At 37.7% G+C, this 22,918-nt stretch overlaps 1 long non-coding RNA gene and 1 pseudogene across 1 annotated transcript; one reads left to right on the top strand and one right to left on the bottom strand.

Moving 5' to 3' along the window:
- Positions 1 to 70: 70 nt before the first annotated feature.
- LOC132658441 (uncharacterized) lies at positions 71 to 7,844 on the top strand. Its single transcript, XR_009598092.1, has 2 exons — positions 71 to 1,519; positions 5,354 to 7,844. It is a non-coding gene; the product is annotated as an uncharacterized LOC132658441 (long non-coding RNA).
- Positions 7,845 to 17,535: 9,691 nt separating this feature from the next.
- On the bottom strand, positions 17,536 to 21,178 carry LOC101121990 (rab GTPase-activating protein 1-like; annotated as a pseudogene).
- Positions 21,179 to 22,918: the final 1,740 nt, after the last annotated feature.

Raw genomic sequence — 22,918 nt, 5'->3', positions numbered from 1 at the left:
GGGTGACGTACCGGCTGGGTTCCCGACTTCCGGCTCCGGTGGGCAGGGGGCGGGCCTGAAGGGCGCTTCCGGCCGGTGCCCCTGGGATTCACTGAGAGTCCTCAGCACTCCGGCCCTGAAGAGGTAGCTGTGCCTTGCAGAGCACCGAGAGGACAGGCGGGCTGTAACGAGAAGCCCAGTGGACCCGTGGCTCAGGTGAAGCCGGCAGAAATCTCCGAGGAGTTTTGGAGACCTGTGGCTAAGGTGGAGCCTGCATCTCCTGGCCCTGAAACGTGAGCGAGTTTCCTCATAGCTGGCGCCTCAGGGACTGACTCGAAGACTCCCACGCTGTTTTCATTCTCTTGGCTGTGAATGAACCCGGATTCAGGCTTAGTCTCCAAAGCTGCCAAAACAGGACACGTTTTAACAGCCGACTCTTGTGTCATCATTCTTAATATTGTACTCTGTTTTTCAAAATGTAGTTTGAACCAGCTGCATCAAATCTGCCTGAAGCCTTTGATGAAAATGTAGATTCGTGGATGCTGCCCCCAAATACCTCCTAAGTCCAAGGTTTTCCCGCGTTTGAGTTGCCCTTTTACAGCAGGCAGAGAAGAACCTGAAAAGAGGCTCAGTTCTCCAGGAAATGTAATTCCTGAACCTTTGGTACTTTTTTGACATGGAGCGTCAAAGCTGACATCAGCGAGACAGCATCCCAGAAGTACTGGCTTCATAACTAAAGTTTAGCCAGTAGAGACAGCAATCCTGACAACTCGGGTTCGTTGAGTCATGGCCCAACAGATTTACTCCTTTATTAAGTATGAGCTAATCTTTGTGAAGCAAACGAGGTCTGTATTTACAGCCACTTTGAGTCCAGACTCTTCCTCCCACGTAATTACATACTCAAATCAACCCCTGGGTTTTTTGTATGTTATTGCTCAGAATCTCACTCCAGAAATCATAAATCTGAACAGTACCTTGGTTTCTCTACTTGTTAGTCTCTCAGTCGTGTCTGACTCTGCAGTCCCATGGTCTGTAGCCTGCCAGGCTCCTCTGTTCATGAAATTCTCCAGGCAAGAATATTGGAGTGGGTTGCCATTTCCATCTCCAGAGGATCTTCCCAATGATCAAACCCAGGTCACTTGCATTGCAGGAAGATTCTTTACCATCTGAGCCACCAGACTCTGTCCTTTTCCACTTGAATCCTAGTTTATATGCCAGCTAGGAAAGAGTATTACAGAAATTATGTATCTTTGCTCAGATGCTTCAGTCGTGTCTGACTATTTGCACCTCTGTGAACTGCAACCTGCCAGGTTTCTCAGTCCATGGGATTCTCTAGGCAAGAATAATGGAGTGAGTTGCCATGTGCTTCTTCAGGGGGTCTTCCTGACCTAGGGATTGAACCCATGTCTTCGGCATTGCAGGTGGATTCTTTACTGACTGAGCCACCAGGGAAGCCCGAAGAAGTCATAGAATGATCCAAATAGGAGGAAGTTTGGGTTATGTTTTTCTAAGTGTAGCTTTTCCTTCAAAGATACTTTTGGTAAGTGTTTTTTGGTAATTGCTCTTGGTAAGTCCATCTCTAGCTTTATCCTTTTTATCCATTGAAGTGCCCCTCTGGTCCAGAAACGTGTACCTGTGAACATTAAGCAGTAAGGAAAATGCTGTAAAATCAAGAATAGATTCCAACTTGAATGCTTCAAAATTTTAAGAACTGTGACAGGTTACCATTTTTAGAATATATTCTTTTTTGTTATACCATATTTTGGAATGTTAGTGCCTGAATACTTATGTCAGTGATATTTCACAGGGCTATGCTCAAATTAATGTTAACAAACATCTAATCTTTCTTTATAGACTTCCATTAAACAAAATTTTTTTTTTATTGGTGTATAGTTGATTTACAATGTTGTGTTAGTTTCAGATGTATAGCAAAATGAATCAGTTATACATGTATCTACTCTTTTAGATCCTTTTTCCATATAGGCCATTACAGAGTATTGAATAGAGTTCACCGTGGTGTACAGTTCAGTTCAGTTCAGTCGCTCAGTCGTGTCCGACTCTTTGCGACCCCATGAATTGCAGCACGCCAGGCCTCCTTGTCCATCACCAACTCCCGGAGTTCACTCAGACTCACGTCCATCGAGTCCGTGATGCCATCCAGCCATCTCATCCTCTGCCGTCCCCTTCTCCTCCTGCCCCCAATCCCTCCCAGCATCAGAGTCTTTTCCAATGAGTCAGCTCTTCATATGAGGTGGCCAAAGTACTGGAGTTTCAGCTTTAGCATCATTCCTTCCAAAGAAATCCCAGGATTGATCTTCAGAATGGACTGGTTGAATCTCCTTGCAGTCCAAGGGACTCTCAAGAGTCTTCTCCAACACCACAGTTCAAAAGCATCAATTCTTTGACGCTCAGCCTTCTTCACAGTCCAACTCTCACATCCACACATGACCACAGGAAAAACCATAGCCTTGACTAGACGGACCTCAGTCGGCAAAGTAATGTCTCTGCTTTTGAATATACTATCTAGATTGGTCATAACTTTTCTTCCAAGGAGTAAGCGTCTTTCAATTTCATGGCTGCAGTCACCATCTGCAGTGATTTTGGAGCCCCAAAAAATAAAGTCTGACACTGTTTCTACTGTTTCCCCGTCTATTTCCCATGAAGTGATGGGACCGGATGCCATGATCTTCATTTTCTGTATGTTGAGCTTTAAGCCAACTTTTTCACTCTCCTCTTTCACTTTCATCAAGAGGCTTTTAGCTCCTCTTCACTCTCTGCCATAAGGGTGGTGTCATCTGCATATCTGAGGTGATTGATATTTCTCCTGGCAATCTTGATTCCAGCTTGTGTTTCTTCCAGTCCAGCGTTACTCATGATGTACTCTGCATAGAAGTTAAATAAGCAGGGTAACAATATACAGCCTTGACGTACTCCTTTTCCTATTTGGAACCAGTCTGTTGGTCCATGTCCAGTTCTAACTGTTGCTTCCTGACCTGCATACAAGTTCTCAAGAGGCAGGTCAGGTGGTCTGGTATTCCCATCTCTTTCAGAATTTTCCACAGTTTATTGTGATCCACACAGTCAAAGGCTTTGTCATAGTCAATAATGCAGAAATAGATATTTTTCTGGAACTCTCTTGCTTTTTTCATGATCCAGCAGATGTTGGCAATTTGATCTCTGGTTCCTCTGCCTTTTCTAAAACCAGCTTGAACATCAGGAGGTTCATGGTTCACATATTGCTGAAGCCTGGCTTGGAGCATTTTGAGCATTACTAGCATGTGAGATGAGTGCAACTGTGTGGTAGTTTGAGCATTCTTTGGCATTGCCTTTCTTTGGGATTGGAATGAAAACTGACCTTTTCCAGTCCTGTGGCCACTGCTGAGTTTTCCAAACTTGCTGGCATATTGAGTGCAGCACTTTCAAAGCATCATCTTTCTAGGATTTGAAACAGCTCAACTAGAATTCCATCACCTCCACTAGCTTTCTTCATAGTGATGCTTTCTAAGGCCCACTTGACTTCACATTCCAAGATGTTTGGCTCTAGATGAGTGATCATATCATCATGATTATCTGGGTCGTGAAGATCTTTTTTGTACAGTTCTTCCATGTATTCTTGCCACCTCTTCTTAATATCTTCTGCTTCTGTTAGGTCCATACCATTTCTGTCCTTTATCGAGCCCATCTTTGCATGAAATGTTCCCTTGGTATCTCTAATTTTCTTGAAGAGATCTCTAGTCTTTCCCATTCTGTTGTTTTCCTCTATTTCTTTGCATTGATCACTGAAGAAGGCTTTCTTATCTCTTTTTGCTATTCTATGGAACTCTGCATTCAGATGCTTATATCTTTCCTTTTCTCCTTTGCTTTTTGCCTCTCTTCTTTTCACAGCTATTTGTAAGGCTTCCCAGACAGCCATTTTGCTTTTTTGCATTTCTTTTCCATGGGGATGGTCTTGATCCCTGTCTCCTGTACAGTGTCACAAACCTCATTCCATAGTTCATCAGGCACTCTATCTATCAGATCTAGGCCCTTAAATCTATTTCTCACTTTCACTGTATAATCATAAGGGATTTGATTTAGGTCATACCTGAATGGTCCAGCGGTTTTCCCTACTTTTTTCAATTTAAGTCTGAATTTGGCAATAAGGAGTTCATGATCTGAGCCACAGTCAGCTCCCAGTCTTGTTTTTGTTGACTGTATAGAGCTTCTCCATATTTGGCTGCAAAGAATATAATCCATCTGAATTTGGTGTTGACTATCTGGTGATGTCCATGTGTAGAGTCTTCTCTTGTGTTGTTGGAAGAGGGTGTTTGCTATGACCAGTGCATTTTCTTGGCAAAACTGTATTAGTCTTTGCCCTGCTTCATTCGGCATTCCAAGGCCAAATTTGCCTGTTACTCCAGGTGTTTCTTGACTTCCTACTTTTGCATTCCAGTCCCCTATAATGAAAAGGACATCTTTTGTGTGTGTTACTTCTAAAAGATCTTGTAGGTCTTCATAAAACCGTTCAACTTCAGTTTCTTCAGTGTTACTGGTTGGGGCGTAGACTTGGATAACTGTGATATTGAATGGTTTGCCTTGGAAATGAACAGAGATCATTCTGTTGTTTTTGAGATTGCATCCGAGTACTGCATTTCGGACTCTTTTGTTGACCATGATGGCTACTCCATTTCTTTTGAGGGATTCCTGCCCACAGTAGTAGATATAATGGTCATCTGAGTTAGATTCACCCATTCCAGTCCATTTTAGTTCGCTGATTCCTAGAATGTCAACGTTCACCCTTGCCATCTCTTGTTTGACCACTTCCCATTTGCCTTGATTCATGGACCTGACATTCCAGGTTCCTATACAATATTGCTCCTTACAGCATCGAATCTTGCTTCTATCACCAGTCACATCCACAGCTGGGTATTGTTTTTGCTTTGGCTCCATCCCTTCATTCTTTCTGGAGTTATTTCTCCACTGATCTCCAGTAGCATATTGGGCACCTACCTACCCGGGGAGTTCCCCTTTCAGTATCCTATCATTTTGCCTTTCATACTGTTCATGGGGTTCTCAAGGCAAGAATACTGAAGTCTTTTGCCATTCCCTTCTCCAGTGGACCACATTCTGTTAGACCTCTCCACCATGACCCGCCCATCTTGGGTTGCCCCACGGGCATGGCTTGGTTTCACTGAGTTAGATAAGGCTGTGGTCCTAGTGTGACTACATTGACTAGAACAGTAGGTCCTTGTTAGTTACAGTTCATTAAGCAAACATTTGTGCCAGATGCATCTCACTATGTTTTACTTAATACATATTGTATTTTACTTAATAAAATACATACATTTTATTATGTATTTACTTAATACATACATGTATTTAATAATCACCTCAGGCTTCCCTGGTGGTCCAGTGGTTAAGAATCTGCCTGCCAATGCAGGGAACAGGGGTTCGATCCCTGTTCAGGGAAGACTTCACATACTGCAGAGCAGCTAAGCCTGTGCACCTAAAGTCCTTGCTATGCAAGGAGAAGCCACCGAAATGGGAAGCCCACACCCTCTGCAGCTAGAGAAAGCCCAAGCGCAGCAATGAAGACCCAGTGCAATGATAAATAAATAAATAATGATGACATCTCATGACCAATCTTTTGAGTCCTCAGGAGCTACGAAATCCGAACAGCACCGCTCCTTCCTAATGCAACAATCTTTAGAGAACTTGTTTAACTTCAAAAACACTAGATTTGCCCCAGCTTGATTTTATTTTTTCTTTCTCTAATTATTCATCTGTTCATTTATACTGATTATATACTTACATAAACCAACTCCAATTATTTTTGATGTCAGGCCAGAATGGCAAATGATAAAATAGAATTAACTTCATGTTAATGTTTTTGCCATCATGTTTTTGGCTAGGAAAATCCAGCATGACAAGAACATAAATTTCATGAGCTTTGTATCCAGACTCCAGCTCAGTGACTCATTAACCTTGGGAAATTACCTACGTTCTCTGAGGCTTGGTTTCCTTATCTGAAAGTAGGAATATTAGAACCTGTACTACAGGAATTCTTTGAGAATAGAAGATGATTAAAGCCTACAGACTGCTATGAATTAAATTTTTACCATAAATAATGTTCAATGTTGTTGTCATTCCTGTGCTGAGATGCTTAGTTCTCTAGCAACTGTGCAGTATAAACTTTCATCTTAAAGTGAATGACCTCCACAGACAAGACACACATCAAAGATCATTTCATAACTTTTCTTAAAAAAAAAAAATCCACTCATCTCACCTAAAGACTGGATGGTTTCCCTTCTCACATAAGAGGCTGTGGGCATGGCAGCAATGTATTTGACAAATCTACCACAACACAAGAGACGAAATGGAAAATTCATGGTTCTGCTTCCTTGAGGAGATGGAAGAGGGCGGAACCAAGAGCACAGGCAGAGAATTCAATTTGGACCAAAAGGAGAGGAGACTTTATCTTCTGAGGGAAGATTGGAAGGATGGATACACAGTTGGATACATTTGTTAATCTAGCAGCAGAGAATTCATGGATTTCAAGCCTGGTGATCTCACCTTCTTCAGTGACATAGGAGGCAAAATTGTCTGAAGAGATGAGGGAATGGGAATTAAGTCCCATGGAATGTGGAAATGGCTTAGATTTGTAGTGAAGAGAAAAGGGGAAATAACCAGAAGTTTGGGTTGTTAGCTCTGAGACAACCCAAATGAAAGACTTGAACTGCACGTGGCTATACAATTTTATCCAGAAGTCAATATTATCTGTTGTGTCAGAGTGGAAAAAAAAACCAAACCTGAATTCTATTGTTCTACATTATTCTAATTCGTCTTAAGTAGAACTTCTTTTCTAATCAATCTACTACATTAAAGAATAAGTTATTTGTCAGATTATTCATAGGACTTTTGAAACAATAAAGTAATTCCACTCTTAAGATTACATGATGACATATATTTAGTATTTTATATTACAGCTACCTACTATACTTTTAAAGGCGTTATTAAAATATTTTCCTGATGGTCCAGTGTTTAAGATTCTGTGCTTCCAAAGCAGGGGTGAGGGCTCGATCCCTTGAGGAAGTAAGATCCCACATGCTCTAGGTGTAGCACCCTCCCCCGCCCCCAACAAAAGTTATGAAAGATGGCTTTCCGGTGAAGTAAAGATAAAGAAAAAGATAAATTCTATGTGGAAAAGGATAGTCTCTGAAAGGACAGTATATACTAAGAACATGATTTCTAGTCAGAATTCCTGGCTTTTAAAATTCCAGCTCCATCACTTAATATCTGTGATATCTTAAATAAATTCAACTTTTGCCTCAATTGTTTTCTGTAAAGTGAGGAAAGTAATTATCTCATGGGATTGTCCAGAAGATTAAATGAAACACTTTACATAAATGCTATGTTAGTTCCTGGCCCCAAATAAGTATCAGTTACTTTTAGCAAACAAAATTAAAATGTTTATTATTGCTTCTCCTTTAACCAAGTAAATTGACAAGTAACCAGTTCTTCATAGATATCTATTATCTCACAGCTATGTCAAGCAACTTACCTTGTGCCTTTGCCAAGAAAGTTTTGTCTAGTATCTCAGTGCCCTGCTGTCTCATCCTTGCTTTGCCAGTTATGGATTTGGCTCTTACTTGCTTTTTACTGTGAAAGAAGAGGACAACAGAAGAGGTGTCCATGCTTCAACCGCAGTGCCTTCAACCTTGCTTGAATATAGAGGCTGCAAGGATCGCAAGCTCCACCGACTGCAGGATAGCTTTGCTCCAAAGGAGCACATCGTCATATTGTTCTCCAGCATAGCAAAGCTAATGTGAATTGTTTAAGTTGTTTCAGCTGATGAATTAGAACTTCACTGAACCACAGAGCAAAAATGGAAGTGACTCGCTGTTTTACTTTCTCTGTTATACCCTGCTAAGGGAGTTGTTTGGCAGTGACAAAGCTTCTCTTCTGCTGTTCTACTGTCAAAATCCTAGGATTTTGATTTTGGGAATTTTCCCCTCCCATCAAATACTGGTTCTGAATCTACAGAACTATTTGAGAAATCAGATACAAAACTATCATAAGTTTAAATTACCAATATTCTTTCTATGCTTTCCTACTCCCATTAATAGCAGGAACCTGTAGCTTTTCACTTTCTAGTCCTGTTCTGTAACAAGTTTCAACATGCCAGAAGCATAATTCCCTCCAGAAGTCTCTTCCATCCAAAATATTGATATATTTCTTCCCAGGTCGCACCAGTGATAAAGAACCCACTTGCTAGTACAGGAGACATAAAAGACACTAGGTCAGGAAGATCCCCTGGAGGAGGGCACAGCCACTCACTCCAGTATTCTTGCCTGGAGAATCCCACAGACAGAGGAGCCTGGCAGGCTGCAGTCCATGGGGTCAAAAAGAGTCTGACATTCTTCTCCCTTATATTTTTTAAGAACAAATACAGACAATAGCAATTGTATTTTAACATTTTTTTCTGAAATGTTAGTTTTCCAAAATTGAAAAATTTTTTTGACCTGTGGGATCTTTTAGACAATTGGTCAGCTGACTCTGAAACCATGAGTGTTTTGTCGTTGTTGTTTTATCATTCCAAACAATGGGGAACTTCCAGAACAAAAGTTTATTAGTTCATCAGGAAGGCAGTTTTTTTACTTAGTCCATTAATGGCAGGTTCATTTTTTTTCTCACTAGCTCAGGCAGTAACCAGTCTTCTGTTAGTTCTTGTTCACTGGTTTGTCGTAGCATAAACTCATCTTGTTGTTTTGCTTATATTATGTATCAGTAAATATTAAAACCCAGTTAGTACTTAAGCTAGAAAAACCATGTAGGCATCACTGGACCCACATACTTGGTTGCAGCCACTTTAGTAAATAGGGTGGATCACATGCCAATTGAAGCAACTATTATGGTTCCACAAACAACACCTCTCATTATCCCACTTAACTTTTCTTGTCTTACATCTTACACTGCATTGTAAGGCATCTTATACTTCCCTGATTCTGTACTCCAAGAGTAAGTAGTTGTTGCTAAATCATTCACTGCTTAATACTTTAGATGCAGGGGGTATGGTGAAACCTTTTTTGATTCCCCAATATTTATTTCATATATTATATAAAGCATACTGTCAACAAATATTTGTTTTAAGGGCGTATGAATGAATAAATGAAAATAGAATAGGCAGTATTGGAAGCTAAAATAAGATAGCTTTGCATTTGTTCAGTGTAATTATTTCCCCAGATATCCCCTGGCATATGAAGAACAATATTTATATCATGTTTGGGTGCGGAAATCAAGAGGTTAGATGCCTTACCTAAAGTCATCCAACAAGCATTTGGTAGAACCAGTTCTAGAGTGTGATTGATGGAAACAGAGCTATACTTAATACCTATCATATTCCTGACAAATGAACAGTGACTGCGAAGAGTGTCACTTGTAGCTGAGGCTAAAAAATAAATTTTACACATAGTATAATACTATAGTTGTTGGGCTTCCCTGGTGGCTCAGCAGTAAAGAATCCACCTGCAATGCAGGAGACACAGATTCAATCCCTGGGTCGGTAAGAGCACGTGCAGAAGAAAATGGCAACCCATTCTCATATTCTTGTCTGGAAAATCCCATGGACAGAGGTGCCTGGTGGGCGACAGTCCATGGGGTCACAAGAGTCAAACACGACTTAGTAGCTAAACCACCACCACCACTAGAGCAGTTACTATTGGCTAACTATGCAACATTTAGTCCCCATATTTTCTTGGAATTAATGTGCAGGTAGTTGCCTCTCAGGAAATTAAATTAGTCCCACCTCAGGAAAAACATCCTGACTGGTTTAAACTAATCCTGGTAACTCTATTTTTCTTAACAATTTTAGTTTAAGAAGAAAGTGTGATTCAGTTCTAGCCACTAAGATATGAAGGTCAGTCTACTGGGGAGTTTCTGGGAAAGTTTTTTTGGGTCTAAGAAAGAATTAAATGATGGAGTGATGATCAGTCAATGGTCAATGGATTGGAGGTTCTATTGAATCAGAGGAATATTGCAGTTGGCACAGTAAAATATTCTGGAAGGAAGGAAAATGGTATTTAGTGAATGAAATGCTTAATGGATATTTTGGAGGTGGTACAGTGGTTGTTATTGGTTAATTGAGACATTTTAGAATATGAGATTAAGAAAGCTTAACCAAGGTAATTTATAGAATACAAATCTTTTATTTTTTCATTTTATTTATTTTTATATAAATTTATTTAATTGGAGGTTAATTACTTTACAATATTATATTGGTTTTGCCATACATCAACATGAATCTGCCACAGGTATACACGTGTTCCCCATCCTGAACCCCCCTCCCTCCTCCCTCCCCTTACCATCCCTATGGTCATCCCAAATCTTTTTTTTTTTTAATAGAAAGAAACTACCTGAGGGCATTTTATTGGTGCTTTTGAATGTAAGTAGGTCACAGAGGAAGACAAGATTTGGGATTTGTGGCACTCTCATCACGCTGGTGCACCTGCTCACCGGGGTGGGGAGCTCACATCTTATTTGTGGCAATGTTGAGGCTGCAGGAAAACCTGAAGCTTGAAGATTATAACAGAGTTCAGTTCAGTTCAGTTCAGTTCAGTTGCTCAGTCGTGTCCGACTCTGTGACCCCATGAATCGCAGCACGCCAGGCCTCCCTGTCCATCACCAACTCCCAGAGTTCACTCAGACTCAGGTCCATCGAGTCAGTGATGCCATCCAGACATCTCATCCTCTGTCATCCCCTTCTCCTCCTGCCCCCAATCCCTCCCAGCATCAGAATCTTTTCCAATGAGTCAACTCTTCACATGAGGTGGCCAAAGTACTGGAGTTTCAGCTTTAGCATCATTCCTTCCAAAGAAATCCCAGGGTTGATCTCCTTCAGAATGGACTGGTTGGATCTCTGAGTAGCTGAAGCAAAACTAAGGACAGTGAGGTTAAGAGAACTTTGAAATGATACATAATAATGACACAGTCCAGTCTAAATATATTTGATCTGAGCCAAAGGGTAAACTAGAATGTGATTGGGTGGTCACAGTATTTACCAAGGATATTCCCAGGTGGCTGTGATATTTGATAATATCTTCCTCAATTCCAACTATTGTGGTAGGTTTATACCCTGGAAAATTCATCAGACATTCTGATAACAACTGGAATATCTTTTCCAGTCTCACCAGTAGCAGGTCTTTGATGATACTCTTCAGGTTGCAAAGAATTCTTAAAAAAAAAAAAAAAATTCCTATTTGAGGTAAGACTGACATGCCAAAAGCTATGGTTTCCCCTTGTTGATCTATCTTGCTCTCCCTTTTGCCATAGCAAACTGAATAGAACACGTCGTATGAGAAAAAAAATATTGGCTGCTCATTAATACATTAAAACCTAGCTTACCTTGGCTATAGTGATAAGAAATAGAAAGAAATTGACAGAGAAAAATACTGAGACAGACTTATTTTATATTACCTCAAATTGCAAAATATCTGTGCTAAAACTGAAGTCACTAAGAACATGAGAAGCCAATGTCACGTAGGAAAAACCTTAAATGTGCTAAGAAAAATTGCCAATCTAAAACTAAATTGCCAATCTAAAACTATATTCTTATTTTAAAAGAATAAAGCCCTGGAAAGTGACATCATGAAACTGATGATGTAGGAGACAGCAGCTTCCTTCTCCTTCCTCAACAAAGATCAATTCCCTTTAATCTTTTTGTCACTTCCACTGTAAAGTCATAAGGGATTTCCAAATTCATCATTTTGTAAATATTAACAACGTCCCAAATCTTTTAAAAGTAAGGAGGTTAAAAAAAATGAGAGGTCAAGAAATTTTGAATCAAAACTTTTGTTCCTGTTTCTAAATTCTGTTCTTCTGGACTAAGCCCCAGTAGCGTCTCACCTTCCAGTAGCCTGTGCACCTCACTGCCCACCCCACCCCTAAAAACTCCCACCTAACTCAGCAACAGTTCCATGAATGTTGTTAAAGTATTTTACATAGACATTTTATTTTTAATGGATGCCATTGAAGGTTGGAAAGATGAAAAAGATCAGCAGCACAAAGATGTAAATAATTTAAAATATAATCTTAAAAACTTTCATTCTTAAAGTGAGAGAGATACACTCAAGGAAGAGGCAAATGCCCTGGACACTAGCATGTCTGAAGATAACTAGACCTGCTACATCATCTTGCTAACAAAAAGGAGCCAGCTTGAAAACAAAGCTAAAGCAATGAGATCACACAGAAGAAAATGAAAAGAACCTGTCTTAGATGATGCTAATGAGCTGATGGATTAAACCTGGAGTATACTCGCTATGAGCTACTTGTCATCTAAGGTGATAAATGCCTTTACTGTTTAAACCAATGTTTCACTATTTTCTGTAGAAAGCCTCCTAATTGGGGTAAGTATTGATATCTATTAACCACACTTAACCACTTAGGATGTCCTTTCATGCTTTTCTTGATTTCCCTTAAGTCATCTACTGAGAATAACAGAAAATCATAGATGGTGATTGTCTGATTACAACCCATTAGGTATGACTTTGGGTCTCTGAATGATCATAGTTAATAAAGCATAGGAAACACTGGGAAAATTAGGAAGTGAGTGGGTAGGATGAGATACCTGGTGATGGAGGTGATCCTGGTCAGGTAAAGTGAAATGTAAGCTAAGTGGGAGATGCAAATGAAAACAGAGAGACTATTCTTTTTTCTGGGTGGGAGGGGGCAGTATTCAAATCTTATTTTTTAATTTAATTTTTATTTTATGTTGGCATATAGTTGGTTTACAATGTTGTGTTAGTTTCAGGTGTACAGCAAAGTGAATCAGTTATACATATATTATTTTCAGATTCTTTTCCCAAATATACAAATATATAGATTATTATATAATATTGAGTAGAAGTCCCTGTGCTATACATTAGATCCTTGTTGATTTTCTTTTTTATACATATTTGTGTGTGTAAATTAATCCCAAACTCCTAATTTATCCCTTGCCCCTACGTTTCCTGCTTTGGTAATCATAAGTCTGTTTTTGAAATCAGTGAGTCTGTTTCTGTTTTGCCGATAAGTTCATTTGTATCATTTATTTTAGATTTCACATATAAGCAACATCATATGATATTTGTCTTTCTATGTCTCACTTACTTCACTTACAGTATGATAATCTCCAGGTCCATCCATGTTGCTGCAAATGGCATTATTTCATTCTTTTCTATGACTTAGTAATATTCCATTGTATATGTGTACCACATCTTGTTTATTCAATCCTCTGTCGATGGATATTTAGTTTGCCTCCATATCTGAGCTATTGTAAATAGTGCTACAATGAACATTAAGGTGCATATATCTTTATGAATTATTATATTCTCCAGATATATGCTCAGGAGTGGGATCGCTGGACCTATGGTAGCTCTATTTTTAGCTTTTTAAGGAACCTCCATACAGTCCTCCATAGTGGCTGTATGAATTTACATTTCCAACAGCAGTGTAGGTTTCCTTTCTTCCACATCTTCTCCAGCATTTATTGTTTGTAGATTTTTTTTGATAATGGTAATTCTGACTGATATGATGTAATACTTCATTATAGTTTGGATTAGTATTTCTCTAATAAGTAGTGAGAAGAAAATGACAACCCACTGGAGAGGGAAATGGTAATCCACTCAAGTATTCTTGTCTGCGAAATCCCATGGTTGGAGAAGCCTGGCAGGCTACGCTCCATGGGGTTGGAGAGAGTCAGACAAGACTTAGTGAATAAATAGTAACAATAATAAGTGATGTTGAGCATCTTTTCATGTGCTTTTTGGCCACCTGTATGTCTTTTATGGAGAAATGTCTGTTTAGGTCTTCTGCCAATTTTTTGATTGGGTTATTTTTTGATATTGAACTGCATGAACTGTTTGTATATTTTGGAGATTAAGCCCCTTATCAGTTGCTTCATTTGCAAATATTTTCTCTCATTCTGATGGTTGTCTTTTTGTTTCATTTATGATTTTCTTTGCTATGCAAAGAAAAAGTTAAGTTAGTTCCCATTTGCTTATTTTTGTTTTTATTTTCATTACTCTAGGAGTAATGGATCAAAAAGACCCTGTTGTGGTTTATGTCAGAGAATTTTCTGCCTATGTTTTCTTCTAAGAGTTTTATAATGTTCAGCCTTACATTTAAGTCTTTAATCCATTTTGAGTTTAGTTTTGTGTATGGTTTTAGAGAATTTTCTAATTTCATTCTTTTACATATAGCTGTCCAGTTTTCCCAGGATCACTTATTCAAGAGACTATCTTTTCACCATTGTATATTCTTGCCTTTTTGGTCATAGATTAATTAACCATAGGTGTAGGAGTTTATTTCTGAACTCTCTAACCTGTCCCATTGATGTATATTTCTGGTGGTTTTCTTTTTTCTGGTGCCAGTACCATACTCTTTTAATTACTATAGCTTTGTAGTATAGTCTGAAACCAGGGAGCCTGATTGCTCCAGCATTGTTTTTCTTTCTCGGGATTGCTCTGGCTATTCAAAGTCTTTCATGTTTCTGTACAAATTTTTGAGTTTTTGTTCTAGTTCTGTACAAATTCCATTGGTAATTTGATAGCGATTGCATTAAATCTGCCTTGGGTAGTATAGTCATTTTGACACTATTGATTCTACCGGTTCAAGAACATGGTATATCTTTCCATCTGTTTGTGTCGTCTTTGATTTCTTTCATCAGCATCTTATAGTTTTCAGAGTACAGGTCTTCTGTCTTTTTAGATAGGTTTCTTCCTAGGTATTTTATGCTTTTTGATTCAATGGTAAATGAGATTGTTTCCTTAATTTCCTTTCCTGATCTTTCATTGTGGTATATAAGGAATACAAGAGATTTCTGTGTATTAATTTTGTATCCTGCAACTTTACTGAATTTTTTGACTATCTCTAATAGTTTTCTGGTAGCATTCTAATTTAGATCTCTTTTATTTCTTTTTCTTTTCTGATTTCTTTGTCTAGGACTTCCAAAACTATGTTGAATAAAAGTGGTGAGAATGGAAATCCTTGTCTTGTTCTTGATCTTAGATGAAATGCTTTCAGCTTTTCACTGTTTAAAATGATATTAGCTGTGGGTTTGTCATACGTGGCAGAAGGCAACTATTCTGAGTAGAGCCAGTCTTAGGGACATAGGAGCCATATGTTTGGGGGAGAGTTGTGAAACCCATATTATAGTAGTGGCATCAACCCATATTCTTCTTTCCAGGAAGAAGTCAATGTTCATGGTATATAAGAGAATGCTTGTCATGCTTGTTTTCTTCAGAAACAGACCAAGTTTGGATGTGTCTCATGATAACATGATGGTCTAAAAATGAGAGGCTTGATTTTAATTTTTCCTGTAAACATCCCAGAGGCCCATGGTACTACCTTCTTTCAGCCTGGCACAAGTCTCATAAACTAGAAGATAGCTTAACATTCAAAGTATGGTAGTTTTCCCTCATTACTTTTGCCCTTTTCTAAATATGGTATCTTCATAATGATATAGTAATATTCTTTTGCAAATTATATGAGAGCTGTTAACATGGATTTAAACAGTAAATCTAACAAATAGGTTGGTCTTTGCCTGATGACTCAGAGATTATTATTTATTCTTGCATTTTAGGCATTTTAGAAAAAATTAATTCCTGCGTATGTTATATTCAATTGAATTTGAAGCCATAAAGAGGAAAGAAATAATAAGAACTGGAATAGAAATAAATGAAATGGAGACTAAAAAAGCAATAGAGAGGCTCAATGAAGCCAAAAATTGATTGAAAGAAAAAAACAACAAATTGACCAATCTAAAAATTAAGAAAAAAGAGAAAATACTCAAATTCTAAAATCAGAAATTAAATAGGGGATATTATCACTGACTTTACAGGAATAAAAAGTATTATAACAAACATGGGAGTGGGTAGCCAATTCCTTCTCCAGGGGATCTTCCCAACCTGGGGATTGAACCTGAGTCTCCCACATTGCAGGTATATTCTTTATCATCTGAGACACCAGGGAAGCCCCTATAACAAACACGCAAACTACCAAAACTAACTAAAGAAGAAATAGAAAATCTGAATAGACCTATAACAAATAAGGAGATTGGATTAGCAGTTGGAAATATCACAACACAGAAAAGCCTAGGACCACGTAACTGCACTGGTGAATTCTACAAACATTTAAAGAATTAACATGATTACTTCTCAAACTCTTCCAATATTTAGAAGAGGAAAGAATACTTATTAACTCATTTTATGAAGTTATCATTATCCTGATACTAAAGCTAATCAAAAAGACACTACAAGGAAACTATGGGCCAATATTCTTTGTGAATGTAGATACAAAATTCTTCAATAAAATGCTAGCAAATAGAATTCAGCAGCATGTTAAAAAGATCACACACCTTAACCAAGGGGGATTTATCCCAGAAATGCAAGTGTAGTTCAACATACAAAAGTCAATCAGTATAATTCACCACATTAATAGAATAAAGGAGAACCATATGCCCATCTCAATTGATGCTGAAAAAGCATTTGACAAATCCAGCATTTCTTCATGATAAAAACCCTTATTAAACTAAGGATAGAAGGGAACTGTCGCTACATGACAAAGGCTATATATAATGAACTCCCAGGTAACATCATCCTCAAGGTAAAAAGACTGAAAACTGTTCTGCTAATATCTGTGCTTGGTGTTTGAAAGTCAAACATTCAGAAACCTTAAATGTTCTTGAAGAAGAATATATTTTCTTAAAGTTTCGGGGGGGGGCAGGGGAATGTTCTCCTCTGTATTAAAACTTCTACATGGACTTCCCTGGTGATCCAGTGGTTAAGAACCCATCTGCCAGTGCAGGTGACACAGGATTCAATCCCTGCTCTGGGAAGATTTCACATACTGAGGGCAGCTGAGCCTGTGTGCCACAGCTGCTCTCTAGAGTCTGCGCTCCGCAACACGAGAAGCCAGCACAATGAAAAGGCTGCCCTCTGCAGCTAGAGAGGAGCCCCCACTCTCCATAACTAGAGAAAGCCAGTGCGCAGCAGCGAAGATCCACTACAACCAAAAATAAATAAATGAAAAATGTTTTAAAAAGGGAGAAACTTCTTTATAATGCACACTGTTACATTGTACATTAGGTAAAAGTATTACTTATTGAAGTTCTTAAATAATTGTTATTGTTCCTACAACTGGAGTATTTGATGTGTATTTTATATACATACAGTTTGCAAACAATAGGAAATCTAGAGGACTGGGTTACTTATTATCCTCTGTTTTACATGTGAATACAATAAAACATTTTTAAAGAAGTTTAAAAATTTTAAAGAGAATATATAAAAACATTTGATGATTTGGGATATAGATAAGGAATGGCTGCTTGTTTTTTAAAGGCATTTCTAGATTCTTAATATTTGGGCCAATTACTGTGACAGAATTTCTGCCCTCAAACCAAATCCCAATGATAAGATATCTATTCTTCACATGAGCAACGACTGAAGTACATAGGATTAAACAAAATATTCATGTCTGTTATAGGATTAAGAAAGTGAGAAAAATGTAAAGTGATAATGTGCTAGTTACCTCAGAGTGGTTGGTTCAGATATGGTGATACAACAGAATTGAAACAGAAAGGGACAGTGTCAGGCCCAAGATAAATATGTCAGGAGCTGAAAACTGCTTTGAATTTTTACCCTAAAGATAGAAATAACATTCTTATGAGAAATTGAACGCTAAATATTAATAAATATGTATTACATCGATTTTGCTTGTTGACACATTTGTTTATTTGTTTGACAAACAGTTATTGAGTAGCTATGTGGTAGTTTTTAGGCCTCAATTATTCCAAAGCAAAATTGTGAAGTCTGAAGTTTCATTTCAGTCATTTTGCGTCTTTATACTATGCTCCTTTTGGATCCTTCAGCCTTCCTTTTCCTCCTTCAGGTTTAAAAACTAATGACATTAAGACTCTGGTGACAGGAATGACAGGGTTCCTTAGGATGAAAGATGATTGTGTTCAGAGGAAAGAAAAGTATGTGTTTAGGAACAAAGCTCTACCACATTGTTAAATTCTACTATTAATATCTGTGGATAGACAGAATTAGGGGGCACATTATATTCTTTTTGCTTTCTATTGTAATGTTATGCCTTGCTTTCATAATATATGGAAAAAAGTATATATAAGAAAAGTAACAACAAAAAAATGTGTTAAAATTTTTTTCTACCACTTCAGTTTTTTTCTTTCTAATTCATTTTTAGTCCATCAGGCATACTTTGCTTGTTTGGCAATGTTCTTTAAATTGTTTAAAAACTTTTGCAAATCAATCAACACTAAATGTTCTAAAGTACTACAGACATTATAAATTTTATGCATCATGTAAACGTGAAGCTTGGTATGAGGCAATAAACATTTTAAGTTGTTTTAAAATTTAAGTATTGGACATTTAGAGTGCTCTCAACTTGACACTATTAGTGATAAGAGTTGAACAAATATAACTAGTTACTATGTTTAATCAAATATTTGACTAAATCATTGCTTTTCTTTGGGATCTTGAAGGATATAATATAGTATGAAGGAAAAGAATAAAGTAGATTAGGATGTGACCATGCACAGCTAAAACAGTACTTTGTCATTTTCCTTTTTTCTCATTTTTGAAGGTGGTTGATATCCACTTTTTCTCTTTCTTTTTCCCTCTCTTTCTTTCAGCTTATGAAGATTCCTAGTACAAACAAGAGGAGAGTTACCTGCAAATATACAAACTATAGATCCACTGGGTCTTCCTGTTGAAGATGACTCTCACATTGTCTGATATTCTTTTTCTTTTTTCCTCAGTTTTTTTGTTGATACCTTAATATTGCAAGTCTGCTCCATTAACCTTCTTTCATTTTCCTCTGCCTTGTATCTCTGAATAACTTAATTTTTGTAATAGTTGAAGAATTATTCTTTACAATATTGTATTAGTTTCTGCTGTACAACAGTGTGAATCAGCTATATGTGTACCTATACTCCCTCCTTCTTGAGCCTCCCTCCTATTCTGCCATCTCTAATTAACTCTAGAAAGCTGAGCTCTGAAGAACTTTTAAGTACCTTCAAATTCAGCTTACAGAAAATCTCTCTTTTAGGTCTTTAGGAGAGCCAAGGCTACATGAAAGATTATGTTCAATCCTTCACAAAGCAGTAAGTCAATGATAGGGAAGACCATGCAGAGTGGGAACTTGACAGTAAAAGGAGTGAGAAACCACTGGGGTTCATACATATGAGCTTCCAGATTCAGAGCATAAAAGTGATTGTGCAGGTCCAGTGACTGCCCTTGACAGTCTCTCTAACTGATAGAATTTGCAGTGATGGTCTTCAAAGCTGTTCTTGAAGTCTCATAAACAGTCATTCCTGATTTTCACCAAAACACAGAGTACTGTTCCTCTGGCATATGCAGCAGTGATATGGCAGCAAGAAAAAACTGTTCTTGATGAATGTCTTCATCATAGCGTAGGCCTTGCAGATCTTATAGAGCAATTCCTGGCCATGTCCTCTGGTATCTTTAATTATATGCAAGAAATGTATAATGACTATTACTCTCCTGGGCTTAGTTCACTGTGATAAGAAATTGATATCTATCCAGCATTGCCGGGTTGTCATGGCAGCCTGCTAATCATTACCTCTTCCTTCAATGCTTCAGGAACACCACTCTTTCCCACAGCAGATAGTCCTTTCTGTCGTGCACCAACGTTATTGTACCATCTTCCTAACAATTCTCCCCAGAATATAGGATCATCTCAGGACAGTCTTTAGACACACCACCTGTCACACTTGAGAGTTCATTATCACTCTCCTCTTCTGCTTCGTCCTCCTGCGGTGACTCTGGACCCCATCCACCAACAGGAGTGATTGGTTCCTCCTTCTCAGACTTGCACTGTCAACTTACCACCTCATATATTTCCCGAATTGGTATGGCTTTTTCCCTCAGGCTATTCCAACCTTGTGAAGAAGTAAAAGGGTTTCTCCTAAAATGCCGCAAACACTCTTTTGCAGGGTACACATGTACAGCTGTCTCCAGCTGAAAATAGATAGCCTCCACTGCCTCCGTGACTACCATATCCTTTGCCACAGTCATATATACTTGTTCATCTTTTGGAGTTTCTTCATTAAGTGCCAAAATATTGATGCATTGCTATTCCACATGCCAGTGATAATATAAGCTCTCCCATCATAGCTCTTTCCCATGGATTCCATCTCCAGTAAATAAATGTCATAGTTCTTCATGTTTCAACCTAGGCTTAATAAGATTCCAAAACATCTTTCAATAGCTAATTCTTTGTTAGAAAGTTGCTACACTGTAATCACAACCTTCTTTTCTATTCTCTGTTTTAATTTGACAGTATTTTTTAAAGTGTTATATTAGTACAAAAGATTATAAAATAGGGAGTGAAAGTCTTCCTCTCTCTGATCTTCCCTATTCAAATTTCCAAAGGTAAAACCATTGTTTCTTATATATCCCGACATTTGCTATTAGAATGCAAACATGTATATCTATATGATCCGTATGTGTATATATGTGTATATGTACACATACACACACAGAGGATCAAACTGAACTAACTTTTCTTTAGCTTACTTTTTCACCCAAAAATGTATCTTAGGCATTTTTCCATGGAAATGCATTTTTTAGTGGTTCCATAGCATTTTATCTTATGGCTGTACCATAATTTATTTAATGAGTCCTCTCATGATGACATTAGATGGTTTCCTGTTATATACTATGTCAAGCAATGTTGCAGTAATCATACATACTTATATATGAGTTTATATGTAAGAAAAATTTCTAAAAATGGAATTTCTAAGTCAACAAGTATTTTGCTATCAGTAGATGTTACCAACTTGTTCTTTAAAAATGTAATACCGGTTTATACTACCCCCAACAGTTGATGGGAATGTCTTGTTTCCCTTCCCTCTGGCCTACACTGAGCATCATCAATCTTCTTAATCTCCAGTGTATAAGATGAAAAATGATATCCTCCTTCTGGCTTTTGTTTTGTTTTATTTTGTTAGAAGTGCCAGTGTGAGGAAAGTCTTAGTGATTGATGGAACCATACAACAATAAGTAAAGTACAATGACAGAATGTGTTAAACTGAAACTACCAATGCGAGCCATAAAGAGCAGTCTTTACTGTGGCAGTCCAGTGCAGCCACAGAAGAAGCACTTTTGCTTACCACCATGCTTATAAAATCCACCTCTGGGCCCATACTTCGATCTCTATGTCATTCTCTTCTAGAGGAAACTGAGGTTTTTGAGGATAGTTAATGTCATGTCCTGCAGCAGGAAAAAAATGAGAAGCATCAAGAAATTCTTTTTTTTCTTTAAAGAAAGTCAGGATGTTCCTGGGATCATTAGAGGGAACTCTAAACAAGCAAAACAGGCCAGTTTAAGGATGTTCCCTTAACCAGGTTGAGTCAATTTGATAATAAAAATTATAATAATCATGTTAAATTAGAACTCACTGAATTTTTAAAAGACCATGAGTTTCTAATGATACCCCAAAGGAAAATTTATACAAAGTATAAAAATGATAGTTGTAATATAAAAAGATGAATAGAATAGATTATGCCTAGCTTCTGTTAATTCTAATAAGTAGGAAAATCCTTATTATATATTACAATGCTAATATTATAATAACACTATGCATATATACATATGTAGATTAATGAAATGTAAAGAAGAGTCCAGAAATAGGCATGCATATGAGATCAGTTGATTTTCAACAAATATGTAAATCAATAGGGAAGGCATAGTCTTCTTAACAAATGGTACCGCTGGTTCTATTGGATATCCATACACAAAAATGATGAACTTTTACATCGTACCATGTATTAGTTTTCTCTGCTTCCATAACAAATCACCACAAATTTAGTAGCTAAGAAAATCCACAAATTTATCATTTCATAGTTTTATAGGTCAGAGGTCAAACAGGGTCCTCACTGAACTAAAAGCAAGGTGTTGAAAGAGTTATGTTTCTTTCTGGGGTATTTAGGGAAAAATCTGTTTCCCCAGTGTTTCTAGCTTCTAGATATTGCCCACATTTCTTGGCTCATGGTCTCTTTCCTCTGTCTCTTTTTTTTAAAGATTTTTTTTTTATTTGAAGTATTTTTAAAGTCTTTGTTGAATTTGTTACAATATAGCTTCCGCTTTATGTTTTGTGTTTTTGGCCCTGAGGCATGTGGAATCTTAGCTCCCTGACCAGAGATCGAACCCACACCCCTTGCATTGGAAGATGAGGTCTTAACCACTTAACCAACAGGGAAGTCCCTCTTCTGTCTTTAAAGCCAGCAAAGTTTCATTTCTCTTGACCCTCTTCAATTTTTACATCTCCCTCTGACCATAGACAGAGGACACCTGTAATTAGATTGGGCCCACCAAGATAATCCAGGGTACTTTCCCCAGGTCTGTAACCTTAATTACATCTGCAAGTGTCCTTTGCTATGTAAGTGACTTCAGTTCAAAGTATCTGCCAAAATGGATATTTTTGATCCTCTTGACTAATTTTAGAGTATGTCTTTCAATGTGAGGTAGTAGGTCTGATTGGATAGGGCAAACTTCAGGATAGGCAAATGGTAGGATTGTTGATAAGGTGAGGCAAGGATTATGAAGACATACTTGAAGGGTAAAGCCATCTGAATAGTCATTTGAGTGATCTCTTGTTCTGGAAAGGGAGCTATTTACACTGAGGAAGGCTGTGTGAGTAGTCTTTTGTTCAGATCTATAGATTTTCAGGACATTCTTAAAACAAACAAAAAAATTTTTTGTAACTTTATTTTCTGGGGCAAGAATTTCCTAGAATACAGTCATGTTAATGAAAACAGTTCTTAGCTTTTTAAAGCTATGTTGCTTTCAGTTGTTTCAGCTTCAATCATATCCTCTATAAGATTCATCTCACCCCTTTTGTTTAGAAGTCATCTTTTTCCATTTTGTTATTCAATACCTGTATC

The sequence above is a fragment of the Ovis aries genome, chromosome 22 (genome assembly GCF_016772045.2).
Source record: "Ovis aries strain OAR_USU_Benz2616 breed Rambouillet chromosome 22, ARS-UI_Ramb_v3.0, whole genome shotgun sequence".
Lineage (NCBI taxonomy): Eukaryota > Metazoa > Chordata > Mammalia > Artiodactyla > Bovidae > Ovis > Ovis aries.
The sequence above is the reverse complement of the archived record's forward strand: the minus strand, read 5'-3'. Positions and strand labels throughout refer to the sequence as shown.